This window comes from Octodon degus, unplaced genomic scaffold (genome assembly GCF_000260255.1).
Source record: "Octodon degus isolate 3935 unplaced genomic scaffold, OctDeg1.0 scaffold00004, whole genome shotgun sequence".
In the NCBI taxonomy this organism is placed as follows: domain Eukaryota; kingdom Metazoa; phylum Chordata; class Mammalia; order Rodentia; family Octodontidae; genus Octodon; species Octodon degus.
This window is the reverse complement of record NW_004524580.1, coordinates 22,950,783-22,961,183: the sequence shown is the minus strand read 5'-3', so window position 1 is coordinate 22,961,183 and position 10,401 is coordinate 22,950,783. Positions and strand designations below refer to the sequence as shown.

Sequence of the window (10,401 nt, the reverse complement as noted above, 5' to 3'; positions counted from 1 at the left end):
GCCTGGGCTGGGAATGGTCCCGCCGGCGCAGGGTAGCAGGAAGCTCTCCACACACTCACTGGACCTGGGCTAGGACTGGGTCTGGGGGTTCCCGGAAGTTGCTATTTCCTGTTATGTTATAAAAGTTCATACAAAAAATGTAATTTTTGGTCACCGATTATTTAAATAATTGGACTTCCAAGTGGTTAAAATATTGTTTGTAATTCCTTGGTGCAACATCTATTTATTTATTTATTTATTTATTTATTTATTTGCAGAACCAGGGATTAAACTCAGGCCCTTGCGCTTGCCAGGCAAGCGCTTATTCTCCCCAGCTCTCCTTGGTGAAATACGTTTTAAAAAAGTTGTTTATCAGATAGCAATAACATTGCTGTGATCAGTGTTGGCATCTAATGACGTTTTTCTGTGGAAATCCACTGGGCATTTGGGGTAGTATGTTAAGACTTTTTTATTCTTTTTTTATGTATTTGGTATAGGGTCTTACTATGCAGCTCAGAGTCATAGTGATCCTCCTGGTTCAGCCTCCCCAGAGCTGGGATTATAGGTGTGTCCTGGACTTGGTCACAGCTAGTGCACCCCAGTGGGGGGTGGGCAGGCAGGGCAGGCTTGGCATGTAGGACTGGGGATTGAACCCTGGTCTCTGCACTTGCCAAAGCAGGCGCTTAGTCCACTGAGCTATGTTTCTGGCCCTGTTTTAAGACTGTTGATTTCACTTAAATGTTGTTTTAGTTGGTTGTTTCTGATTTTATTCCAGCAGAAAATTTTCCCAACTGGCCTTCAGTGACATGAGTTGGGAGTATTCCTCATTATTTCCAGGTAATTTGAAGCATGGCCGCCCATGTGGTCTCTGTTGATGATGGAGGAGGGTTACTTTGTTATCACTGGGGCAGTGGTACCCATCTTAATTCTCCCCTCAGTCTTCTGTAACAGTGTTCATTCAGTAGGGCAAGGTAGGTGGTCTTTCTTTCACTGGCAATGAAAATTCATTTCTCCCATGTGTTTTTCAAGGACTTTCTAGGAGCAGGGGGTTTTATAATGCTCAGAGAACATGGAAGTCCTGAGAAAAATTTGTACTCACCCTTTTTTTTACACCTTCCATGCAAGTTATTGGCATACTTTGTTAGAGTCTAGTCAGAGTGGAAGCTTGGTATTTATTAGTCAGTTTTTGCTTGTGTGGATGGTAATTGCCTAATTGTGTGGTAATTGTTTAATTGTGTGGATGGTAATTGTCTAAAAAGTTTTCTGTCTTTGTAGGTTTGCCTTTCTTGTTCCTTTGGTTGGAGAGCAGGCTGTGCAAAATTCATTGAATTTTGTTTGCCAAGCTTCTTCAGCTCAGTCTGAGCTATATGGAGAAGAGAGCTTAGGGAACTGTGCATGTTCTTATATCTGTAGGTCATTAGCTGGTCTGTCTTCTAGTCTTTATTTGCCAGCATTGTATTATGTTTGTTACATATGTAATGCCCAGGACATCTAATTGTTTTAATGAATGTAATTGGGAGTGCTAATACAACTGTTCTGTCTTCCTGAAAACAGTCTTTATCCAATAAGTTTTAATATGTAATAGCAGTTTTCATTTCATTCTAGATAGTTTCTAATTTCTATTGGGAACTTTTCTTTGATTCATATTATTTAGATTTTTAAAAAACTTTTTAAGGATATGTGTTAAGGATATGTGATTTTCCAGTTATCTCTATGTGTTGAACTTTAGTTGCATTGTGGTAAGAGAACGTACACTTATAATTTTGATCTTTTAACAACTTTTCAGACATTTATAAATGTTACATGCATACTTGAAAGCAGTGGGTAGCCTGTGGTTATTTGGTGCTGTTTTCTGTATGTCATTTGGGCCAGGATGGTTTAAATTGTCTGTTTTCTAACTAGTTGTTTTTATCTGATTGTCCTATTAGCCATCAGTAGTGGTTAAATTCTTCCCCTATAATTGTGCATTTGTCTCTTATTGTCCTTAGAACTTCTACCTTAGATATTTAGTAGCCATAGTAAGTATATATAAATTTAAAACTGTTATACCTTTCTGTTGCACTTAGTTTTTATTTATGAATGTCCCTCATTACTTCTAATAGTGTTTCTTTTACCTGATATTAATAAAGATCTACCATCTTCCTTTTCATTAATGCTTATAATATCTCCCTCCCTCCCTCCCTTCCTTCATTTCTTCCAGGCAGGATTTCACTATGCAGCTGAGACTTCTAATGTTCTTCCTGTTTTCAGCCTCCCCGCTGCTGGGATTACAAGTGTGCACAACCGAGTCAGTCCTCACTGGTTGGACTGGTGGGGCTGGTATGGCATGTGGTGCCAGGGTTCGAACCCTGGTGCCTGCACTTACCTAATCGGACACTTAGTCTGCTGAGCTGTCTCACTGGCCTTCGTTAGTTCGTTTGTTCTTTCTTTTATCAGGAACCATACTCAGGACCTTGTACTTGCCAGGCAGGCACTATGCCACTGACCTATATCTTCAGCTTATTTCTCCTTTTTTCTTTCAGCCTTTTCTTACCCTTATGTTTTATATATAAAAATCTCCTGTAAAATAATATTTAATGTTTTTTCATTTGCCTTTCGAGACAGTTTATATACATTAATGCAATTACTGATGTTTGCTTAAATCTTCTGTATTACTGTGTCTATTTTATTTTATTTTTAAATTTTTTTATTTTTTTACTAGTTCCAAGGTTTTCTTTTAGACCTTTCGTTCTCAATGGAGGAGTAAGGACAGTAGGCTACATGTAGTGAAGCATGGAGGTTTTTGTTCTCACAAGTAGGGAGAGTGATGCTACAGGCTTCTTAATAGATGGAGACTGAGAATGTTGCTAAACATTCTTCAGTGCACAAAATGGCTCCCAAACAAACAGTTACACTGTATGCTTTAAAATATCAGTAGTGCTGAAGTTGAGAAACTGGGTGTTTATTTTTTTCCATACTTTAATATTTTTAATGATTATTTTACAGGAAGATTTAAATTTTATTATTAAAAAGAGGAAGTATTTTAGGCTTTTAGACCATGTATAGTCTCTGTCATGTATTCTTATTTTTCTGCCTACCCCACTCCTTCCTTTTTTTGAATAGACTTTAGTTTTTAGATTCACAGTAAAATTGATTGGAAAGTACAGAGGTTCCCGTATATCCTTTTCTCCTCACACATGTAGCCTCCTGTACTACTTACCACCAAGGTAGTAACAGAGGTTATAACTGATGAGTCTACATTATTGATACATCATTACTAGCCAAAGTCAGTAATTTACATTGGGATTCACACTTGGTATCATGCATATGTGGGCTTTAACAATTGTGAATAGACATGTATCTACTTTTGTAATATCATGGAGAGTAGTTTGACTGTCCTAAAATATCTTCTGTGCTTCACAGATTCAATCTTCCCTTCACAGTACCACTGGCAAATACTGAAGATTTTTACTATTTCCCTAGCTTTATTCTTTCTAGAATGTCGTATTAGTCGGAATCATACTGTGTGTAGTCGTTTTAGACGGGCTTTCTTCACTTAGTTTTATGCATTTAATTTCTGTGTCTTTCCCTGGTTTAATAGCTTATTTCATTTCAGTGCTGAATATTACACTCTGGAATTACCACAGCATATCCATTTACCTTTGGAAGGGTGCCTTGATTGCTTCCAACTTTTGGCAGCTAGGAATAAAGCTGCTATAAACATGGGTTTAGGTTTTGGTGTGGATGCAAATTTTCAACTTGGTAAATACCAAGGAGTATGGTTGCTAGATCTTATAGAGAGAATATGTTTAATTCTGTAAGAAACTGCCAAACTACCTTTCACCATGGCTGTGGGTCAAGTCACCCTCACTAGGACAAAATGTCTGGTATATTGAAGGAAAATAGGTTTATTGAAGGAAATGGTGTTGGTGGAAAGCTGCTCACCTGGTGACAGCCAGGAATGAGGAGGGAAGAGTCAGAGAGAGAGATAGGAGAGGGGTGGCGCCTGTTCCTGTTCTGGCCCTGTGACCTCTTTTCTCCAGCAGGCCCTACTTCTCTATCAAACATTCAGCTCTGTACTCATCAGTAGATTAATTCATTATTGAGGTTAGCTCTGTACCTTCTGAAAGCCCCACCTCAGAACACAGGAGCCTTTTGGGAGACACTGTCTATAAACACAGAGGCTATACCTTGGAGATGCTGAAAATGGTGAAAAAGGACCCTGACCGTTTCACAAACTGACCTTGCAGGCAGGGAGTGATCTGGACAGAATCACCAGACAGTTGCCACAGGAAGTGTTACAACAAATGATTAATAAATTGCCTCATTTGTTACCAAAAAAATCAACTATTGATCTGATCATATGATCATCCCTTTTTAAGCCTTTTAGTGTGGGTTACACTGATTGATTTTAGATGTTAAGCTAGTCTTACATAACTAGAATAAATTCCATTTGTTCTTTGTAATTTTTATACATTGTTAGATTTGATGTGCTAGTATTTTGTTGAGAATTTGTGCATTTATTTATACCTCCCACCTGAGCTGCTTAAAAATGTGGATAACATTCTCAGCTTGAGACTACACAGAGCAAATAAACAGAAAAGAGCTACTTGGCAAATTTGGCTTATTGGCTATAGCTTTTAAACTCCTTTTCTAGAATTTATAATATACATCCTGGACTTATCAGAGTATAATACTAATTGACACTTTTAGCCTCTTCCCAGACTGTGCAGGGGCTCTACAGTGCTTGTAATTGTACTTCTACTGATTTACACACCAATTATGTAATAATGTATTTAAAATTTATGTTAAAATTCACAAGTTACTTTATTAATTCAGTACTCAATTAAAATGATGGACAGATTTATAATTTTCATTTTATTTCAGTATGTTTGCAAATCTTTACAACTTTAGTGTACACCTTGTGGGATGAATTAGTTCTTGTTTGTCTGAAAATGTATTTTATCATCATTAATATTTTTGTTTTTAATTTTTGGTGGTACTGAGGTTATTAACCTAGGATTTCACACATACTAGGTAACTCTGTACAGTCATATTTATTTTTTAAATTTTGAGACAGAGTCTTAGTAAATTACCCAAGCTGGCCTTGAATTTTCAATCCTCCTGCCTCAGCCTTCTGAGTATCTGGGTTTATAGTTGTGTACCATCACACATGGCTTTTGCCATCATTTTTGAAAGACACCCCCTCTCCTGTATCTGTAGCACTCTAGATTGACAGTTATAGTATTTCTTTCATCACTTTGAAGATAATAATACAGTGCATTCCAGTTTTCATTGTTGATGTTTTCTTTTTTATATTTAGTTGAAGATACCTTGTTCTTTTTCTGGCTGATTTAAATTTTGTCTTTGATTTTGGTTTTAGCTATTTTAAAGTGATGTGTTTAGGTATGGGTATCTTTTGTTGATGTCCTTGAGGATTATAGGGCTCTGGAGAAGTTGTCATCTTTTTTTTTTTTTTTTGTAGATTTCATGCCTGCTGTATTCTCTCTATTCTATTTGGGACTTTAGTTGCATATCTGTTACAATGACATTTTAAAATTTCATTTTATGTATTTTTTCTTTTTCTTCTTTTCCACTCTCAGTTTTTAAAAACTTTATCTTAAATATGTTCTTCAGATTTACCTCTTCCTTCTCAACCTGTCTAGTCTGAGCCTACTTACATCTCAGTGAACTCACATTCTGTCTGTTTCTCAGTCCGTTTCTGTCTCTGTGTGTGTGTGAGTGTCTGTCTGTCTGTCTGTCTGTCTCTCTCTGCCTTGTCTTTTTGAGACAGGGTCTCACTATATAGTTTAGGCTGGCTGTGAACTCACTTTGTAGCCCAGGATGGTCTTGAACTTGGGGTGATCTTCCTGCCTCAGCCTCCTGAGTGCTGGGATTACAGGTGTGCACCACTACACCCTGCCTAAACCCTTATTTTTTTTTCTTTTTCTTTTTTGGCGGAACCAGGCATTGAACTCAGGTTACATTTGCCAGGGAAGCGCTTTTTCTACTGAGCCATCTCCCCGGCCCCTGCATCACTATCTTTGAGCTCTGAAAGTCTATCTTCAATTTTGTTCAAACGGTTTTGCCAGTTTTCAATGCAGCAGTTCTTAATTTCCTGGATATCTGTTTGAATCTGTTTCATGCTTTATAATTTTGTCCTGTAATGTTCATTCAGTGTTTCCATCATTTTTTTGTTCTCTATTTTTCTATCTATGTCTTCTTTAGCTGTGCTGGGTAATTCTTTCATGATTGTTTTCCTTTTTGGACCGGAGAGATTATTTCTGATCTTATTTCTTCTATAGTGTGATGGACTTGTTTCTTTACTTCAGTTTCTGTCATTTCAAATTTCAGGTGTGTGATTTCCAAGTTCTTGTATGTCTTTGTCTCCTGGATTTGTTCTTCATGGGCTAGAGCACTGAGATGGCCTTTGCTCCTGTGTTTTGGCATTTTTGAAGCCCCAGACAGTCCCACAGGCCACCAAGAGTCCACCAAAGTTCTTAAATAGCGCCAGGAAATTCTGCACCTTTTGCATACTGGTCCCACAGATTGCAGCTCTTCTGTGTTCTACAGGCAACTTAGAGTCCTCTTAAGTCTTAAAAGTTTGGACTGGCACCAGAAGAAGCTTTATACCTGTACACTGGGGGCTAAGGAAGGTCAGAGCTTACCAGCGTACCACAGACTGCCCATAGTCTGCCAAAGTTCTTAAATGGCACTAGGAAAGCTCCGTTTTATCTTATTATGAATATGATTTTTATTATACATTATGCATCTGATTATTTTATTATATACTTATTCACAATTTTTTTAGTCCTGGTGATTGAACCTATGGCCTTTCATATGCTATACAAGTATTCTGCCACTGCCACCCCCCATTACAGAATAGTTTCTAACAGCAAATTGAGGTCTAGTCTCCATTCTACTTTTTTTTTTTTTAATGAGGAGAATATATTTATTGAGGGAAAGAAAGCTCCTGTCCAAGAGAAGGACAGGAAGGGGGCCCGAGCAGGTAGTCCCCAGGGCTACTTTTATTCTGAATTGCCCTTATTTTTTGGAGGTAGTTCTTCAAGTCTGTATTCCAAATGCAGGTGGTTCCTCAGGACTTACCTACTTCTAGCTGGTCTAATCTGTCTTTCTTTGAATTTGAAGGCTGTCAAAGGCACTCATTATCCCTGTTCCCTACTCTGAATCTGGCAGGTGCTTCCAGGGAAAGGTGGCCACAGATACCAATCTCATTTTTCTGTATCTTCATTTTTGCTTTCATTACAGTATACATTTATTCTCATTAGTTTTCTGGTACCTTCAAAGAGATGTTTACAGTATATATGTAGCTTTTGATGTCTTCATAAGATATTTAATCCAAATTATGTAATCTTCAGTGTTAGAAGTAGAAGATTATCTCCAGCTTTCTTGGTATAAGAGGTAGATAGTATATTTTCCATAGTGTTTAAGATAACTGAGTTAAGTTTTTCTGTTTTCAGCTATAAGTCTCCTTATAATTAGCATAAAATATATTTCATTGTACTTGATATAAAACGGTAGAACTACTTTTGAAGGTCAAAGAATTATGAGACCTTTTTTAAAAAAATCTGTGACACTAGATATCTAGTTGGAGGACTACTATGTTTTCCGAGCTTGTTATTGATTAATTGAAGAATATTGAAACTATAGAATTGAATATGTTATATATTGTGCATGATATTTAACAGGTACAAAATTCATTCTGACCTTGGTAAGATTTAAGTGAGGAAATAGTTTTCTGAGATTTTTATGTAGACATTTTTTCTCAGAGAAGAGAATTCTGAAAAGGGCTATAAAGGTTGTTGGCATATGGAACTTAAAGGTTCATGACTTTGAATCAGGAAATTCTTTCCAGTATCTAATCCAGCATTTGAGTACATTCTTATTCATGTCAGTCATCTTAGGAATAGAGAACAATTAATGATTGTAGGCCATAAATATGGAGTCTTACAGTATAGGATTCTCAAACTCAGATAAAATCTGTCTGAAACAAAGTATGATATATGTATTTTTCAGGGTGTAGTGAAATAGATCCTTTTAGCAGGATATTCTTGTCTTACAGTAGAAACTGAGACTAAGATAGCATGGAAAGTGATGTATTGGAGCTTGTAGGAATGTTTTGAAATTGTCTCATGTAACAGGTTAGATTAGTCACTGTCCTGTTTTTGGGACAGTAACCAACACCTGCAAATTTAAAGGAGCAGAAGTTTAATTTGGTTCACAGATTCAAGAGTTTAGTCAAGGACATTTAGGTTATTTCAGATCTTTCATTTTTGTATTAAAAGTGTAAAGACATTATGTAATTATATTTGCACAATTGTTGAGTTGTTTTTGTGGGATAAATTTTACCATTGCCAAAGGGAGTAAGTAGATTTGTCATTTTAATACAAGTAATTTTCTAGAAAGAATTGTATTGAGTCTTGTGTTCGTGTGTGCAAATTAACAGTGTGAATTTTGCTTTTTAGAAGAAAGCAGTATATCATGTTTGCCAGTGGTATGCACTAGTAATGTGCCATAGGGTATTCTAGCTTTATTAGTCACCAAAATTAGCATATAAAAAGATATTTACAATTGTAATCATTGCCTTTGAACAGGAGAGTCTGGTAGCAGGGGAAAATGTCCTACATTTGGTGTCGGGTGAATTCCTCATTTGCAGATAGCTGTCTTACATCCTGCTTTTGTGTGGTTGAGAGAGCAAGGCCTATAGTTCCTTTCTTTTCGTATAGGACACTAACGCTTTCACTGCGACTCCACTCTCAGGATCTAGACTAACCAAATTTTCTACCAAAGGCCTTATTAACTCCTGAAACATCATGTTGGGAATTAACTTTCGCATTTGAATTGGTGGGGGCTAAACATGTTTCATAGGAACTAGAATTGGATATGGGGTTGGTGATTGCCTGGAAAGAGAAATGTTGAAGTTGGTAAAGTACTGGAAAGGACTTTGTGTATTTCAGTGCCAAAAAGGAAAGAAATAATTTTTAAATTTTATTCTCCAAAAATATTTATCTTAATGAATTTTATTTCCAAATGAATTTAATTTTCCTTTTGAAATAGAAGTTAGTGGGAAATTTTGCCATATACAGTACTTAACTGGAATAAAAAATTATTTTAGCTCTGAAATCTTTTATTATTTGTGGGATTAAAGAGCAGTTTTTTCATTTTCTTAGTATACTTTAGGCTTTCAGCTAATTAGAACCCTGTAATACTTTTTGTTGGTGTTACTGAAACATGTGAAATAGGTTTTGTAGAATTTGAGTCAAAGAGCAGAATCAAAAGCATATGCCAGGCTTATGGGCTTATGATCCATTTCTTTCTTTCTTTTTTTTTTTTTAATGTATTAGTACGGGGTCTACAGGGTCTACAAGATCTCATTACGTAGATCAGACTCATAGTGATCCTCTTGTTTTCAGCCTCCCAAGTGCTAGGATTACAGGTGCATGCTACCATGCCCAGTCTCAGTCATCATGGCCTCAGCCTGCCCCTGGGGCGGGGCCGGTACTGCACACCAGGGACCAAATCCTGTCCTCTCTGTCTGCCTAAGCAGGGAATTTAATCTGCTGAGCTATCTGGCTGGCCCTTATGATCCAGTTCTTATTTCTGTGGCTTTTTTGTGGGGGGTACTTAGGATTGAGTGCAGGGACTTTTTGCTGAGGTACATTGTAGTCCTTTTTTGAGTCTTGCTAAGTTGCACAGGTGAAGCTTGAACTTTTCTGATCTTCCTGCCTTGGTCTCCCAGAATGTGCCACCACACTCGACTACAGATGTATAACTTTTTTTTTTTTTAACAAATGTATGTTTAACAGGATAATTTTGCATACAGTATTTATAACTGTTGAATCCTAGTGCAGATTTAAAATAAGAAAAAGGAGTAAAGTGTTCCTGAAGAATGTTTCCCTTTTTACTGAAGTGTAGTTTCTTTTATTGAAGTCTCCTGGCAACTCGAATTAGCTGTGTTCTTGATAGCTCTCTCCTTCTGAAGTTAAATTTCAGGTTCTTCTCATCTCAAACAAAGAATTGAATGAAACAGGCAGAAAGCAGTTGCTTAGTTTATTCAAGAAACTTAAAGTGAAGAGCGAGAGAGAAACTGACTCTGCAGAGGGAGCTAGGGCAGAGGAAAGAGGAAAGAAGAAAGAAAAGGATGCCTTGGAGAAAGCAGGGTAAGGCATTCTGAGGAAAGCTGGGATAGCAAGCTCTTCTTGATGTCTCTGTCCCTTTGTACTGTCCAGATCTTGAGGAAACCTGCCAGAACTTCTACACATATGTCCTAAGAGGCAGTGCTGGGATCTCACACTTCAGCCTGATGTCACATCTAGGCCTTACTGTGGGCAACTTGTGAGTTCCCAGAAGAAGTCTACCTGCAGGGCTTTAGGAACTATTGTGCATGTGGGATCTTGTAGTTAATAGGCCACATCTACTTCC

General features: G+C 37.2%; 1 protein-coding gene and 1 pseudogene across 1 annotated transcript in view; one reads left to right on the top strand and one right to left on the bottom strand.

The window, feature by feature from the left end:
- Nucleotides 1–8,794, bottom strand: part of LOC101581323 — a 13,826-nt pseudogene extending 5,032 nt beyond the window's left edge.
- The window catches only part of Cep83 (centrosomal protein 83), a 160,909-nt gene that overhangs the window by 36,521 nt on the left and 113,987 nt on the right, over nt 1–10,401 (top strand). The gene's annotated exons all lie outside the window — the stretch shown is intronic.